Genomic DNA, 18,403 nt, shown 5'->3' on the forward strand with positions numbered 1-18,403 from the left:
AAATCGAATTTTTACTTCGATTTCGGGCCCAAACATAGTACTCCTGTTTCCCACATTAATTTCTAAGCCTCACCAAGTATTTTTTACTACTTAAAATTCCTATCCTATCATGTTTCTGCATACGAACATGATTACCCTAAAAAATTTCTCAAGAAAATTCAAAACTCACACCAGAAACTCGTGAAATTGATTCTAGATTGTATAATAGAGACAATGGGTTCAAAAACTTACTTGAGTTGCAGATTGCAAAGGAGTTACAAATGTTGTTACTCGGGGCTGGTCAAACATGTCTCGAATCCTCGAAGGTTTGTGGGCTTCTCTTGAGAGTTTTTCTTCTGAGTTCTTGAGGAGAGATAAGGACTTGGTAAAAAATGAAAAGTGGGAAAAATGACTTATCTATACTGATCATGGTGCAGTTAAAAAGGTAATGATGGGGGTAAGTTTTCGGTACATGGGAAATTGTGTTAGCCGTCGAAATATTTTTGGGAAACTGTAACGGTCATGATTGCTTACTTTTTCGAAAAGGTACTGACAAATGTGACAGGTCAGACTAAAAGCTGGTCGAGTAAGTTTATTATATGCTGGTCGCAGTAAAATAAACTTGGGGGGCAAATTTTTACCCAAAAAATATGTGCATGATGACGTGGCAAGATTAGTACACACGAGGGATGCACGTGGCTATTTATGCAGCTATGCTCTGGTCAACCATCGACCAACAGAGAATTCGCGTGGGGGAGGCATATTTCGTAAGTGACCAGGACTGATCATAGCTTTTCAATTATTTCTAAAGATATTAGATCTTGCATTTATGTAACCTTTATTTATCCATTATTATTCAAATACGCTTGTATTAAATGTAGTCAAGGCCCATCGGCCCATAGGGAGATCCTTGTGTCTATAAATAAGACTCAAGGGGCTCATAAAAAGGGACTTTTGGACTGGGAGACTTTGGATCTTGAGAGACCGAGAGATAATTATAGTATTTTTATCCACTAAATTTGTATTCATCTCCAAGCTTGTGAAACTCGTGAACCCTAGTTCATTGATCGCAGTTTTTTGAAGTTCTACATCAATAAGAACACTAAGTGGACGTAGGTCATTACCATTATTTGGGGCCGAACCACTCTAAATCTTTTTGTAATTTTATCTTTTTGGCTTGAATTCATCTTATTATTGTCATTTTATTTGACTCCATGTCGTTGGCCAAATTGAGGGTCAACAGATCTCATCAACCTATCATTGATTGATAAGTACCGAATTTGTCTATTTTTAATTCATTATTCTTTTATGATTATGCACTTGATTATTTATTTATATATGTTTAATTAGTTTATTTTGTGTTTTTAGGATTTTCAAGACATTTGGATGAAAACGAATGAATTTGGGATGTTTTACAAGCATTGGTTAAGCTCAGAATTGCAAGTCTAAAACTTTATACTTGATTTTTATAATTTTCCAATATTCTTTTGGAAATATACCTAGACGTACAATTTTTAGATCTTTTTCTTAGCTTTCCATAGCTTTTTTAATCGTCTGATTCTGAGTTATATCGAGGAAGTTATGCTTAAAATACTTTTAGTCATTGCAATAGAAGAAAACCGAAAAACGGGAAAATTTATACGGCCACGGCCAGCCTTATTTCAAGTCGCACACTGGGGGACAGAACGTAGTGGCGGCCAGCAGCAATGTCCCAGGCCACGGCCGGAGCCTGATTTTTCTAGTGGCCGCGGCTGTGCAACAAGTTTTTCCTTAAAATTCAAATTTTCAATGTAATTTTTGATGGGCTATAAAAGGGATTAGGGTCAACTTTTATTATAACTTTGGATTGCAAATTTTAGAGGCTAGAGCAGTAGAGGAGGAGAAAAGACATCAACAATAACATTCTTCAATCTGGTTTTTCTTTCTTCTCACAACTCTTTTATTTTCATTGAATATTTATGTTTATGAATATGAATATGATTATGGAGTAGTTTTCTTTATAGTGGGGGTTATTTCAAAACCCTAGACATGAGATCTTGAACGCATTGATGAATTTTATTCCTTTTATTCCCTTGTATTAAATTGCTTCTATTTTTCTAATTGAATGTTATGAATCTTGTGAGATCTTGTTAGGTGGCCAACTAATTAGGGTTTTTCATTATTCTACTATCATCTTAGGGTTTCTATTCACCTAATAGTTTAGGATTCTAAGTAAAGTGATAGATTGCAATTAGAGTATTGTGATGGGTATTTTGATTGTGATGAAAAATAGAACCTAGGTTAAATGAATTGCATGCTTAATTAATTTGTTGCCTAGATTAACCTATTTCCACAAAATGTAATGCTTTTACTAGGTTAAATAGATCACATGCTTAATGGGTTTATCGCTGGGTAAAAAGGGTTAATTAAGAGCGCTTAGCGTTAATTAAGTATAATAGGGAAACTGGGATAATTGACTGCTTAAGTGTTATCTGCGGGGTTAATTGTTTAATTGGGAATAGGGAATATTATTCGTTGTTGTTGATAGATTGATTGTTGAAGGTGGAGAGTAATTCTTGACTACCTCTTTAATATCGTTATATCCTTAGTTATTCAATCTTTGATATTTATTTTATTTTATGTTTTCAGCTGTTAAAACTAAAACCCCTTTCTAATTTTAGTTTAGTTATTATTTTGAATAATAATTTGATCATAGTCCTCGTGGGTTCGACCCTTATTTACCGCTATACTGAAGTAGCTGGTGTAAGTGAAAAAAATATATACTTAAATTTGATATAGTATACGACATGCATCAAATTTTTGGCGCCGTTGCCGGGGATTATTGTAAGTCGTTTTTATTATTCAATTTTGTTTACCCAAAAAACGGTTGATGATGACGTGGCGATAAATTCTCACACGTTGTTGACACGTGGCGAAAGTACTGCTCGACTATCGACCAGAAGTGCACTGTATTGTCAGGGTTAATTTTTTATACGACCAGGCTGGTCGTATAACCTAAGTTATTTCCTTTATAAGCTGTAATCTTATAATAAGTGTGTTGAATATTTCTTCATTATTATCTTGATACGCGATTATTAAGGAAAGATAGGACACGTTGGCATGTGTAACCCTCCTTGAGCCTATAAATATTCATGAAATAGCTCAAGGAAGGAACTTTTGAACTTTTCATTTCCTGAATCTTGTTGCGAAATAGTGAGAGAAAAAAGAACTTAAGTGAGTTGTTCATCATCTTATTGTAATACATCTAATGTTTGTGAAACTAAAGAACCCTAGTTCTTTGATCACAACTTTGAGATTCAATAATAACAATATCACTAAGTGGACGTAGGTCATTACCATTCTTTGGGGCGGAACCACTATAATTCCTTGTTGTTTTCTTCCTTTCCGTTAGATCATTTTTCTCATTCTTGCTTTATACTTTGTCGTACATTTGACTCCGTGTCGTTGGCCAAATCGAGGTTCAAAAAATTTAATTAGCTACATACTCACTAGTTTAAATTTTTTATTTTAGGTGTATATGTCTGGCGACGATACTCAAGAAAGATTACAAGCCATAAAATAATATATTGAGACATCGTCGTCCCGCTCTTCAAAGACTATCACTGAAAATCCACTCTTCCAACCTTCAAAGAGAGTAAATCTAGTACAAATACCATTACCATTTGATGATGATTCTGACTCTGAAACATCATTTAAGTCTCAGATGGCGCACGAAAGGACGTTGAAAGAGTTGGCCGCGCCAAATCTAGACCTTCAACCTCTGTGTATTTAATATCCGGCGTTGGACATTAACTTTGAACTCAAGTCGGGCCTCATACATTTACTACCATCTTTCCATGGGCTACTAGGAGAGGGCCCGAATAAGCATCTGAAATAATTTCACATAGTCTGCTCTAGTATGAAACCAACTTTAGTAACGGAAGAGTAGATTAAATTAAGAGTGTTGACGCGGTTTTTCACCAACAGTGTATTACGTAATTAGCTGTAATAAACTACTGCTTAAAGACAAACTGTAATAAGAATAATAACTCTTAAGGATGCTTAGAATGATATAGTAAGAATACTCGTTCCTTTTTTACGTGGTTTGGAGGCTAAAATCCCCCTAGTCCACGAGTCGATATTATTACCATATATCTCTCTATATTTTGATAGAGTATTTGCATTACACAGAGAAAAACCCACACCTTTTCTATCCCAGGTCTTGGTCTTTATAGAAGAACCATCCCAGGATAGGTGTAGGGGTCATCATGTGAATACCCATCATTATTTGTGACATGTCTTGCACAAATAATGAATATTACAATATATATTAAGGTATAGTCTAATCATTAGGTAAAATTAATCATGGGTTGTTTGGCATAATTAGACATGTGATGCTTGATTATGCACGTTTATGTTACGTGTCCGAGAATTCAGGGGTAATGGACATGTAATGTCTGACCACACACGTTCCTAAATAACGTTTCCAGGTTTATAAAGACTCCCGGATATGGCAGATTGTCATAGTACTATGACCTGAACATAACGCCAGCTTGTTCCCAGGAGGCGGTATCTTATAGCCATCTCCAGCTCATGCCTTAATGCTTCGTATTCCTCAGATCGTGTTATTACCTGGGGAGTCGCATTGCCTTCGCAGAGGAAATATCAACTTGTGGGTCCCTTAGCACTGTTCTTAGCTAGCTAGCTTTACTCGAGCTACATAAAAGACCCAGGCTAAATATCAGGACGTACATTTGCCCCCCAAGTCCTTGCCCGTGTCTTATGACGTCATCCACTGACTGACACGGTGGGGACTTTTAAACTTCCCCTGCGATTATCCATGTTTGTTCATTACTTGAGTACTGGCATGTGGAATGCTGCGATTGATGTCTGTTCGGGTTTCAAAAATTGCATTAAATGGCCTGGCCACCTTTTTACCACCGTTTAATCTTTCGAAAGATGACCCTCGTTTCTCGCATTAGTTTGATTGGACGGTCCACGTTTCTCCATGCCTATTATGTATAAATAGGGCTGGCAATTTTCGGTGTTCATCACCTTTCATTTGAAAATTTTACTTATTTTCTCTCTTTTGAGCTTCAAAAAACCCTCATCCCTTTCTCATAAAATCCCAGAAATCTGCCACCAAAATCCTTCGGCAAACCCAGTCACCAAGGATCTCTCCATGAACTTTCCTTCTACATTGCTCATTCCTTTCGTCGAAGAATACACTGTAAGTTTTCTGTTTTACTGGAACTTTTCTTTCTTTATCATGCTAATTTGCACTTCACCGTCATTAGCATTAGGCCATTCCAAAACCTTTTTGGTACATAGGTTTTGGTTTAGGTTTATTGAGTAGGTCCTAAAACATATCTAGGATTGTGATGTTCATAAACTGGGTAAATCTTTGGGTGATTCTTGGGTAATTTTTTAGAAAACACCCATTCGACATGTAGAAGACGAAAGGTTTTCAGGGCTTGACATTAGGTTGCTTAGGGGCTACACTTCTTGGGCAGTGTTGCTCTAAACTGCTTCCGAAGGAGGGTAGTGGCCTGATTTTCTGACACACGGATCCCTAAACATCAGGAGTCTGCTAGGAAACCTAGGCACGTAGCACAGGTAGCATGTGGCGCTACATCGTGGGCTGAGATTGCATCAGCTCGTTTGTTAGAATCCTTAGCCTTTCTTTGTTATTTCTTGCCTGTATAACAATCCTAGGTTGCCCACTAAGAGTTCCATCATTCTTGTTCGATAGGCGAGCTAATGGCACCCAAGAAAAGTGCGCCCAAGAAGAACACAGCTGGCTCATCATCTCAACCAGCCAACAAAGGCAAAGAGGTCACCTTTGAATCTCCCATCCCTCAATTCGGCCCCGTGGTGGAGGAGGAGGTCGTAGTCGGACCTGATGCCTTCTTCGAGGCAGAGAGGATAGCTCCAAGATCACGACCCAAGGAAGGGTCAACAAGATCATGCTGTCCCACAATATTGAGGTCGGGATCGACATCGTCATCGCCCGATCTCCCTTCAAAGGGGAGAGGAGCTACGCACCCCTCTAGGACGATTTCGCGGCCTGGAGTGATGAGCACCTAAAGGTTGGAGGTCGTGGCAGTAGACTCCTCCTCTAGCTCGGAGGGTAGGAATTTTTCCTATATCCTAAATATGCATACATACTTTGTGGACTGAAGGATTTGTACATACACTTACGCACATCCCTTTCTTTTTCAGGCTAAGTTTCAAAACCTGGTCGGATCCAGGATATTTAATTAAAACTTAGTTCGTGTTAGTTTTATCGACACCTCGCGTTTTTTTAGAAAAAAGACTGGTTAATCAATTTTACCAACTTCTAAGTTTTGGAACCTGGTCGGATCCAAGATATTTAATTAAAACTTAGTTCGTGTTACTTTTATCGAAACCTCGCATTTTTTAGAAAAAACACTGGTTAATAAATTTTACCAACTTCTAAGTTTCGGAACTTGGTCGAATCCAGGATATTTAATTAAAACTTAGTTCGTGTTAGTTTTATCGACACCTAGAATTTTTTAGAAAAAACACTGGTTAATCAATTTTACCAACTTCTAAGTTTTAATCCCCTTCACGGGGTACATGCCCCCCAAGCGATCAGAAAGTGAAATTTCTTGTCGTTGGTTTAGATAATACTGGTGGCCCAGTCAAATGTGTCTTCGGGTCGAGGAAAGCCTGCTCGCACTCCTCAGTCCATTCAAAATTTTTGTTCCCCCGGAGCAGGTTGTAGAATGGAAAACACTTGTCGGTGGATTTAGAAATAAACCGATTGAGGGCTGCCACTCTTCCCGTTAGACTCTGGACATCTTTATGCGGCCTGGACGAAGGCATTTCTAGCAACAATCTGATTTTGTCGGGGTTCGCCTCTATCCCCCTGGTGTTGACTATGAATCCCAGAAAATTTCCCGACGCCACTCCGAAAGTACATTTCTGGGGGTTTAACCTCATACTATACTTCCTTAGAATCCCAAAACATTCCTTCAGATCGGAGACATGGTTATTGGCAGTTTTTGACTTGACCAGCATATCATCAACATACTCTTCCATGTTTTTCCTGATCTGATCAGCGAACATTTTGTTGACCAATCTCTGGTAGGTCGCCCTAGCGTTCTTCAGCCCGAAGGGCATGACTTTATAACAGTACATGTTGGTTGGAGTCATGAAGCTAGTATGTTCCTGGTCCGCGGGGTTCATAGCAATCTGGTTATATCCAGAGTATGCATCCATGAAGGACATGAGCTCGTGCCCTGCGGTAGCATCTACCAATTGGTCAATCCTTGGCAAGGGAAAAAAAAATCCTTGGGACAGGCTTTGTTCAGATCGGAGAAATCGATGCAGGTCCGCCATTTCCCATTTGGCTTTGGGACCAGGACAGGATTGGCGACCCAGATCAGGTATTTAGCCTTGCGAATAAAACCGCACTTCAAAAGTCGAGCTACTTCTTCTTCCAGGGCTTCAGCTCGGTTCGTACCCAGAAGCCTCTGTTTCTGGGATTTCACAGGCATGCTTTTATCCAGGTTTAGCGTATGCATTATGACACTCGGGCTGATTCCTATCATTTCTTCATGGGACCAAGCAAAAACATCTAATTTTTCTTGTAAAAATGTTACCAGCTCCGACTTTCTTTCGGCGTCAAGATTTTTCCCGAGCTTAACAACCCTCGAAGCATCTTTGGGATCAATGTTTACTTCTTCGAGTTCTTCAATAGCCTGGAGCTCGGACCTATCTTCACCTATTCGGGGATCAATATCCTCACTCGGGGTGGTTCCCCTGCAACTGATTTGCTGGTGTTCTTCCATCCCAGGACCAGCTCTGACTTCCTGGGATTCCTCGCCTCGATCCTGCACGGCCATCATTTTCTGCCCGAGTTGTGATTCTCCTTTCATGGAAATGCTATAGCATTCCCTGGCAGCGAGCTGATTGCCTCGGACAGTACATATTCCCGTGGATGAAGGGAATTTGATCACGAGGTGGTGGACAGAAGTTATGGCTTCGAATTCCATTAGCGTGGGCCTACCCAAGATTGCACTGTATGCGGTCGGACAATCTACGACCACAAACTCGAGCAGCTTGGAGACAGTTCGTGGTCCCTCACCCAAGTTTATCACCAACTTGATCGTTTCGATAGTTGTTGAACCTTCACCGGAAACCCCATGCAGCATCATGGAGGTCGCCTTCAGCTCGGTCACAGAAAATCCCATTTTCTCCAGTGTGGACCTGAATAGTAGGTTCAAAGAGCTCCCGTTATCAACCAATGTCCGCCTGACTCACCGATTGGCGAGCTGGACGGTTATGACTAGAGGGTCATTATGCGGGAACTGGACATGACTAACGTCTTCTTCAGAAAAACTAATTGGTTATTTCTCCAATCGCTGTAGTTTAGACAAACGTTGCTTAGGGACGAACTCACCTCCATTGTGAGACCTCAGCTCATTGACATACCTCTTATGGGCATTTTTGCTCGTGCCTGCCAGATGAGGGACTCTAGAGATGGTGGTTATCTATCCTCCTATTATCGGAGGGGGGGTGTCCTGATTCACCTGGGCTCCGGTATGATTTTCGGGGGCTTCCAGAGTTGATTGAATGTTTTGCCCAGCGAGTTGATTAGGAGTGATTCGATTCTAGGCATACTGAGCCAGGGGCCCAGCCTTGATGAGCGTCTCGATCTCATCCTTCAAATGCTAGCAGTCATCGGTGTTGTGACCAATGTAATTGTGGAATCGACAAAATTTTGAAGGGTCTCTCTTTGCCCTTTGATTTTTTAGAGGCTCCGGCTACTTCCACGGAAGGCGGGCAGAATTTGCTAAGAAGATGCGATCTCTGGTATCCATGAGGTCGGCGTAAGTTGCGTAGATTGGTTTGAACTTCTCCACGGGCTTATTTTTCTTTGAACCATTCTGGTCACCTTCGCCACTTCCCTTCATCTTGCTTCCTCCCCCTTGGTTATTCTGGGTAACAGTTTAAGTCATAGCTTCAAGGTCCGTTACCGCTCCAACGGACTGGGCAAGGACTTGGCTGGTTCCTGCAACCGAAGTTTGCGCCTCTTCCAGGTTGATCCACCTCTAATCCCTGTTCAGGAACTCATCCACTGTGTTGACGCCCTTTCTCTGGATCTCTTTCCACAGGTTGCCTCCGATAAGGATTCCTGTTCTCATCGCCATAAGCCTAGAACTTTCATCCGCGTCTCTAGCTCGCGCAACGATGTTGACGAACATACTTAAGGAAGCTTTCAGAGGCTCTCTGGGCTGCTGCTTTATGTTTGCTAGGGAATCTGCCATTATTCGAGATGCTTGGGAAGCCCAGAACACCCTCTTGAAGTCAGCGGAGAAGCTCTTCCATGAGCTGATAGAATGCTTTTTGTATTGCTTGAACCATTGCCTACCCGGTCCGACCAGAGTCGAAGGGAATACTAAGCACCTTAACTCGGGTCCAATGTTATGGGCCATCATTAGGGTATCGAACATCCCCAAGTGGTTGGACAGATCTCCATCTCCGTCAAATTTTGATAAATTGGGCATCCTGAAACCCGGCGGGTATGGTGTTGCTGCGATGTTGGGGGCGAAAAGCTTGAGCTCGTCCCCTGAGTCATACTCATCTTTTTCCTTCTCTGATAGGAGTCTTTTCATCAGTTCCTCCATCTGGGCTAACTTCTCGAGGGTTGGGTCCTTGGTTCCTTGGGGCTGTTCAACAACTCCCATTCGACCGTACGCGTTTGATGAGTTATTGTCCCTCCAATTTTGAGCTTGGTTTGGTGAGGCATTCCCATTATCGTGCACTTCGGAAGGACTTCCCTCGTGGCGAGTGCCGCTGACTCTGTTGCGAGCTGAATTGGTTCTTTGTGAGTTTAGGCGATCTCGAAGATCGGTATGTGGATCAACTCGAGGGTTCTGAGTCGAACTCAGCTAATTCCTCAAATCTGTGCTGGTCCTCTCACTTCAACGGCCCTCCATCCAATCGCTTCTGTTAGAAAAGCTCAGAGCTTGTGGCCGAGGATGAGGATCTGGGATATTCCTGTGTGCTTGCGGGACATGACCAGGGGAAGCGGGAGGAGGATTCCTCCTGCTGTTTCCGTAGGTAGGAACATCTCGAGCTGAACGAGGTGGGGACGGATGCCTTATCGAAAATGGAGGATGTCTGATTGGTGAGGCGATTCTTGTCCCATCAAGCCGGACCAAGTTAGCTCACGGTTGCTCTGCTCCACCATTTCTGGTTCTCTGTGCCTGGCGATCTGATCGCGGTACAGGGAAGCCGATTGGGACATGTCGTCTTTGCGTGTTCGTCCTTGACTGTCTGTTTGGGTTGCCATGGGCATTTGATGGTGGCGTCGAACCCAGAGTCAAGGTTCTTACTGACCGGCTGACTAGTTGATGATCTCTGGGAAAGCCACCAAATGAGGTTTCTTGGTGATTGTGCGAAATGGGCGTAGAACTTGGAGTTGAGGTTCTAACCGACCGACTAGGCTTGGGTCGACTATCCCGGCAGGACTTACGAGTTCCACCTTGCCTCTTTCTGACGTTAACGTCAGTTGTAAGAGGGGGTAGCCGAGCCAAGACTTCCTCGATTTGCCTGTTTTCTTTGGCTAGATGACTCCTCAACTGCATGTTCTCCAACTCCACCACAGTCAGGTAATCCGGGTTCGGATTCAATGATAGAGGTGCTGAACTTCTGATGTCGTCATATCCCATCGGTTGCTTTCCTGACCACTGCTGAATCTCCGAGTTTTGTTCGTTGGAAACAGCGGTATGGTGAGCCTCCTGCCCACCATGCTGATCCGCTTCGTTACCATGCCTTGAACGAGTGACCACCATGATGAATTTTGTTATGAATTTTTTTCAATGGAACTAATTTGCAACTCTCAATGAAAGCACCAAACTATTGACGCGGTTTTTCATCGACAGTGTATTATGTAATTAGCTGGAATAAACTAGTGCTTAAGGACAAACCGTAATAAGAATAATAACTCTTAAGGATGCTTAGAATGATATAGTAAGAATACTCGTTCCTTTTTTACGTGGTTCAGAGGCTAAAATCCCCTTAGTCCACGAGTCGATATTATTACCGTATATCTCTCTATATTTTGACAGAGTATTTGCATTACACAGAGAAAACCCACACCTTTTCTATCCCAGGTCTTGGTCTTTATAGAAGAACCATCCTAGGATAGGTGTAGGGGTCATCACGTGAATACCCATCATTATTTGTGACATGTCTTGCACAAATAATGAATATTACAATATATATTAAGGTATCGTCTAATCATTAGGTAAAATTGATCATGGGTCGTCTGGCATAATTAGACATGTGATGCTTGATTATGCACGTTTATGTTACGTGTCTGAGAATTCAGGGGTAACGGATATGTAATGTTTGACCACGCATGTTCCTAAATAACGTATCCAGGTTTATAAAGACTCCCGGATATGGCAGATTGTCAGAGTACTACGACCTGAACATAACGCCAGCTCGTGCCCAGGAGGCGGTATCTGATAGCCATCTTTTGCTCATGCCTTAATGCTTCGTATTCCTCAGATCATGTTATTACCTGGGGAGTCGCATTGCCTTCACAGAGGAAATATCAACTTGTGGGTCCCTTAGCATTGTTCTTAGCTAGCTAGCTATACTCGAGCTGCATAAAAGACCCGGGCTGAATATCAGGGCGTACAAAGAGCATTTCCATTTTCTTTGAAGGATGGTGCAAAGAAATGGCTCTATTACCTTCCTCCTGGAATTGTTAATACCTGAAATGAAATGAAGACATTGTTCATGGAGTGTTACTTCCCAGTATCTAAGGTTGGTAGTATAAGGAAGGAAATCTGTGGCATTTGTCAACAGACTGGGGAGCTATTATATGAGTATTGGGAGAGATTTAAGAGGTTATGTGCTAGCTGCCCCCACCACCAAATAAGTGAACAACTCCTGATCCAATACTTTTATGAAGGACTATTTCCACTGGACAGGAGCATGATTGATGCAGCAAGTAGGGGAGCATTGGTGGACAAGACTCATGTTGTAGCTAGGAGCTTAATTTCTAATATGGCAACTAATTCTCAACAGTTTGGAGTTCGTCAAGAAGTTTCAGTTAAGGGATTAAATGAAACAAACTCTAAAGTAGAACAACAGCTGGCGCAAGTGAGACCTTGTGGCATATGCCAATTGGTGGGGAATCCTATTGATGCATGTCCTACACTTTAAGAGGATACCAATGATCATGTAAATGCAATGGGGGGGGGGGGGGGATTCCCAGGGAAACCTAGGCAAAGGTATGACCTTTATGCTATAACTTATAATGAAGGATGGAAGGAACATCCTAATCTTCAATATTGGAATCAACAATAAACTGTTCCTACTAGACCACCATGGTTTCCTTATCAACAAAGGCAACAACAAACCTATATACCTCAGCCTTAACAACCTATTACCTCACAAGCTCAAGAACCATCAATGGCAGATATGCTAAAACAGTTAGTAGCCTCTAATATGTAAACTCAAGTACTTCTTCAAGGCGCTCATGCATCCCTTAAAAATTTAGAGAACACTATGGGTAAAATTTCAACTTTATTAAGTCAATGTGAGCCACAAAATCAAGGAAAATTACCTTAACAACCTATTCGAAACCCAAGGGAAAATGCTAATGCCATCACATTAAGAGATGGAAAGACTTACGATCCACCAATTATTCCATCAAGTTCAAATGATGCACCATTACCTCCTACTCAATCCACCCAACAAGACAAAGATGAAACCCCAACCACATCACCCAAACCTAAACCCACTATTCCCACTTATGTTACTACTCCTCCATTTCCTAGTGGTTTGAGAAAGACCAAGAAAGATGAAGCTGAACAGGAAATACTAGAGACTTTTCGCAAGGTTGAGGTAAACATTCCTTTACTCGATGGCATTAAGCAAGTGCCTCAATATTCTATGTTTTTAAAGGAGTTATATGCACCAATAAGAGGAAGTTAAAAGGGAATGAAAAGGTGAGTGTGGGGGAAAATGTCTCAGCAGTTCTTCAAAAGAAACTTCCACCAAAGTGTAAGGATCCTAGTACCATCACTATTCCTTGCACTATTGGCAATAAAAGGATTGAAAGATGTATGTTAGATTTGGGTGCCTCAATCAATGTAATGTCGTACTCTATTTATACCTCTTTGAATTCGGGACCATTGGAAGAAATGGGTGTGATCATACAATTAGCGGATCATTCTAATGCCTATCCAAAGGGAGTAGTAGAAGATGTATTGGTAAAAGTTAATGAATTGGTTTTTTTGGCAGACTTTTACATTCTTGATATGGAAGATGAATCAATTCCATGTTCTACACCAATATTATTGGGAAGGCCATTCTTAAAGACAGCTAGAACTAAGATAGATGTTCATGAGGGAACTTTTACCATGGAGTTTGATGGTGAGGTGATTCACTTTAATATTTTTGAGGCTATGCGGCATCCAAGTGATGTTCATTCAATTTCTTCAATTAATATTCTTGACTGATTGTCACAAAGAATTCTAGATTTACATGGAGAGGATGAGTTAGATGTTGTTTTGAGGGAACCAATAGACTTGAAGGAAGATGAGGTGATTACCGAAGTAAAGGAGACAGTGGATGCACTTAATAGTGGTGGAGAGGTTTCTAAAGTAGTGTCGTTCTTAGAGTTTCCTATTTCTCATGAGCAACTTCAACCATCTGTTAAATCACCACTCGAGCTTGAATTAAAACCACTACCGGAGCATCTCAAATATGTCTACATGGGTGAGAAAGAAGACATTACCAGTTATTATCACCACACAACTTACCCAAGTACAGGAGGATCATTTGATAAGGGTACTTCGGGAATACAAAACAGTCATAGGGTGGACCATAGAAAATATCAAGGGAATAAGCCCAACTATGTGTATGCACCATATTCTCCTTGAAGATGGATCCAAGACTTCTAGAGAAGCTCAAAGAAGGTTAAATCCACCTATGATGGAGGTAGTTAAGAAGGAGACATTGAAGCTTGTAAATGTGGGGGAGAATGTTTCTACTATTCTCCAAAGGAAGTTGCTATCCATGTGTCAAGACCTTGGGATGTTTATAGATCCATACACTATCGGTAAAACCAGGTTTGATCATTGTATGATAAATTTAGGAGCATCTATTAATGTTATATTTTATTCTATTTTTGCTTCTTTAAATCTAGGGTTACTAAAAGAAACTAGTGTTATTATTCTATTGGCTAATCACACTAATGCTTATCCCCTAAGGGTAGTTGAAGATGTTTTGGTGCAGGTTCAATTTACGAGGCCAGTCCAAATGATTACAAGTAGAAAGTTGGATGTCAAAGCATGGGTACTTACAATAAAATTTGATGGTGAAGTTATACAGTTTGATATGTTGAATTATAGTGATAAGGACAAGAGGAAGAATGTTCTGTTAAATGACCCACCATAACAATTATGACCACATCATTCAGTCGAGCTAACGACGTTAAACAAAGCAAACTTGGGGGAGTTTTTCTTTCCATTATATTTTTATTTTTCATTGATTTTTTTATTATTTATTTAGTATATGCCTTGAGGACAATGCATAAATTAAGTGTGGGGGAAGGGAAAACTGCCTGTTTAATTTTTATTTATCATTTCTTTAGTTGTTATTTGTGTTTGTGTTGTTTAGTTGTTTTTTTGTTGTTTAGTTGTTTATAGTGTCATTTTTAAATTTTTTTTTTTTAGGTTGTTATAAGCAAGGTTATGTTGAAAGTTTTCTGTCAATGATAAAACTTTTAATTGAGATAAGAATATGTCTAGGAACTTGATGAATTCTGCATGAATTGTGTGCTTAACACTTGTCTGGTTGTTACTTTAGCTTGATCTTTAATTTTGAAACATAATGTGTTCAATTAGATTTACTTTTTCACTAATACTTGGAGATATTTATGCATGTTATTACTTATATATAGTCTCGACCACTCTAGAAACCATTGATTAATTGTTTGAGGCGAAATCCTAAGTACACATGATTAGGAAGATGATTAAGGCATGTTCTTTGGATCATTTGAGCCTTTCAAGCTTACCTATGAAATTGAATATCCTAGTTTCCCATTTTTGAGCCATAATGACTAATCTTTTTCTTTTATAAGCCAATATCTAAACCTTTGTAGCATAAAATTTTTATTCTTTTTGTGACCCATTACACCATAGTTTTATATGATTGTATGATTTGGTGGGTTGGATTATGGATTGTAAGAATGGGAAGTTGTTTTGGTTTGTTGGATTATAATGTGAAAGTATATGATCTACTATTTCTTCCAATGAGTTTAATTGAAAAGAAAAAAAAATAAAGTATTGCAAAAGTATAAGTGTGGGGGAAATAGTAAGATCAATGTGGAAAGAAAAAATGGAAAGATTATGTATTTTCTTGAATTGTATGGGAAATTTGTGGGAAGATCTAGGGAATAGAAAAAAAAATTATAGGCTATGGTGTGATTTAAGCTTAAATATTTATTTTTCATCTACCTCTAAACTTAGCCTCACATTACAAGCTATTAAAGACCTTTTGATTCTTGATTATGTGTGTTTATATTAGTGGAGAACAATTGGTTAATATCTATGGAGTGGATGTTTTTCATAAAAATATTATTATAGAAGAGACTTTAAAACATATTATGGCAAATATAAATTGATTCAAATGATTGTGTTTTGGTAGGTTTAATTGTGCATAATCATAAATAGATCGAGTTTAAGTGGTGACTAGACATTGAGTTGAAATTCTGAGAAATGTGGAATTCGAATTTTTCTTATAACGTATTTGGTTGATCAATCTTTGAGACAACTAAAGCTTTTGAAAAAACTATTGTTTATGTTTTTATTTGCTTATGTGTTTAGTTTTTATTTTGTTTGCTAGAGGATGAGCAAATGTCAAGTGTGAGTGAATTTGATAAGTTATGAATTTGTCTATTTTTAATTCATCATTCTTCTATGATTATGCACTTGATTATTTATTTATATATGTTTAATTATTTTATTTTATTTTTGTAGGATTTTCAAGACATCTGGATGAAAACGAATGAATTTGGGATGTTATATAAGCAATGGTTAAGCTCGGAATTACAAGTCTGAACTTTACACTTGATTTTTATAATTTTCCAATACTCTATTGGAAATATACCTAGAAATAAAAGTTTTAGATCTATTTATTACCTTTTCCATATATTTTTGAATCGTCTAATTCCAAGTTATATCAAGGAAGTTATGCTTAAAATACTTTTAGTCACTGCAGCAAAAGAAAACCGAAAAATGGGAAAATTTATACGGCTACAGCCAGCCTTATTTCAGGTTGCGGCTTGGGGGATAGAATGTAGTGGCTGCGGCTAGAAATGCCCCAGGATGTGGCTGGAGCACGATTTTCTAGAAAATACATTTTTTTAAAGGCCGCGGTCACAAAGAAACACTGGCCGCAGCTGTGTGACAAGTTTTTCCTTAAAATTCAAAATTTAAATGTAATTTTTGATGGGCTATAAAAAGGATTAGGGTTAACTTTTATTATAACTTTGAATTGCGAATTTTAGAGGCTAGAGCAGCAGAGGAGGAGAAAAGACATCAGCAATAACATTCTTCAATCTAGTTTTTCTTTCTTCTCAAAACTCTTTTATTTTCATTGAATATTTATGTTTATGAATATGAATATGATTATAGAGTAGTTTTCTTTATAATTGAGGGTTATTTCAAAACCCTAGACATGAGATCTTGAATGCATTGATGAATTTTATTCCTTTTATTCCATTGTATTAAATTACTTCTATTTTTCTAATTGAATGTTATGAATCTTGTGAGGTCTTGTTAGGTGGCCAACTAATTAGGGTATTTTATTATTCTACTATCATCTTAGGGTTTCTATTCACCTAATAGTTTACGATTCTAAGTAGAGTGATACATTGCAATTAGAGTATTGTGACAGGTATTTTGATTGTGATGAAAAATAGAACCTAGGTTAAATGAATTGAATGCTTAATGAATTTGTTGCCTAGATTAACCTGTTTCCACAAAGTGTAATGCTTTATCTAGGTTAAATAGATCGCATGCTTAATGGGTTTATTGCTAGGTAAAAAGGGTTAATTAAGAGCGCTTAGCTTTAATTAAGTATAATAGGGAAACTGGGATAATTGACTACTTAAGTGTAATCTTTGGGGTTAATAGTTTAATTTAGAATAGAAAATATTATTCATCATTGTTGATAGATTGATTGTTGAAGGTGGGGAGTAATTCTTGATTATTTCTTTAATATCATTATATCCTTAGTTATTCAATCTTTGATATTTATTTTATTTTATGTTTTTACCTGTTAAAACTAAAACCCCTTTCTAATTTTAGTTTAGTTATTATTTTGAATAATAATTTGGTCATAGTCCTCGTGGGTTCAACCCTTATTTATCGCTATACTGAAGTAGATGGTGTAAGTGAAAAAATGTATATTTAAATTTGATACGGTATACGACACACATCATTGATCTTAAGAAATAAAATTATCCAATCAAGCCCACGTATGAGATGAGTTAAAATGTTGTTCTTTGAAAACCCTTCTCAAAATTTCCTCATGTCATTCCATCAGTTCCACTCATCCTACTTAAGGCGTCCTACCAATCCAGTGTGCTACTTTCCAACTTGGACACATTAAAAGTAATGTGATACTTTTCAGGTGTTCCCATAGTGATTAAGCTCTTCTTTATCTAGCTCAACCATCTTTCAGCTACCATGGAATCTTGTCCACCTTTAGACTTAGGCATTTGAATCTGATGGAAAATCTGGAAATGATGGCTCTGTCGAGCAACTAGAACCATTTGTTCAGCAGGAATGCGTCTTAAAGCCCCAAGAATGGCGTTAAAAGGGAATGCAACTGGCAGAGAGGGAACCTCAGCCTCAGAGACATCAGCAGCAAGCCTTCTCCTTGTTGTCATTCCTTTCAGAGGCATTTTCTTAGGTCAATAAATCAAAAGCAAACTAGTTAGTGAGGAATGGATGCTATCTATATACATACGCCTTTATACATCAAAATACTTTATTTTAAAAAAATTAATCTATTTGGTGACACACTCTGAGATATTTAAACCCGGTGCTCTGAAACCATTTTTTTGTCACGTCCAAAGTCCTAGGTTGTGGCAGATTTGATATATCCATAACCTGGGTGGTCAAAGGTCAAACTTTGACCATTGTTGAAAAATAACCATTATAAATAATCAATTAGTTTATTCCAAATAGTACTATAATTATAAGTAAAAAATAATGGATTAACTCCTATAATTATATAAAAATATTAGCGATAAAAGAAGGATCATCTATCATTATACATAGAACAATAATATTCCCACAGTTATGTAGTCACCAAACAGTTAAATTTAATAAGTCATGAAACACCAAAATAATAATTAGCATCCATCATTCCCCATTCCTAA

The 18,403-nt window shown here is 38.8% G+C and overlaps 1 non-coding gene across 1 annotated transcript; it reads right to left on the bottom strand.

Annotated features, from left to right (window-relative positions):
• Nucleotides 1–11,772: 11,772 nt before the first annotated feature.
• Nucleotides 11,773–11,879, bottom strand: LOC133807958 (small nucleolar RNA R71). Its single transcript, XR_009879836.1, has one exon. It is a non-coding gene; the product is annotated as a small nucleolar RNA R71 (small nucleolar RNA).
• Between the last annotated feature and the right edge of the window lie 6,524 nt (nucleotides 11,880–18,403).

Source organism: Humulus lupulus, chromosome X (genome assembly GCF_963169125.1).
Source record: "Humulus lupulus chromosome X, drHumLupu1.1, whole genome shotgun sequence".
Taxonomy (NCBI): Eukaryota; Viridiplantae; Streptophyta; class Magnoliopsida; order Rosales; family Cannabaceae; genus Humulus; species Humulus lupulus.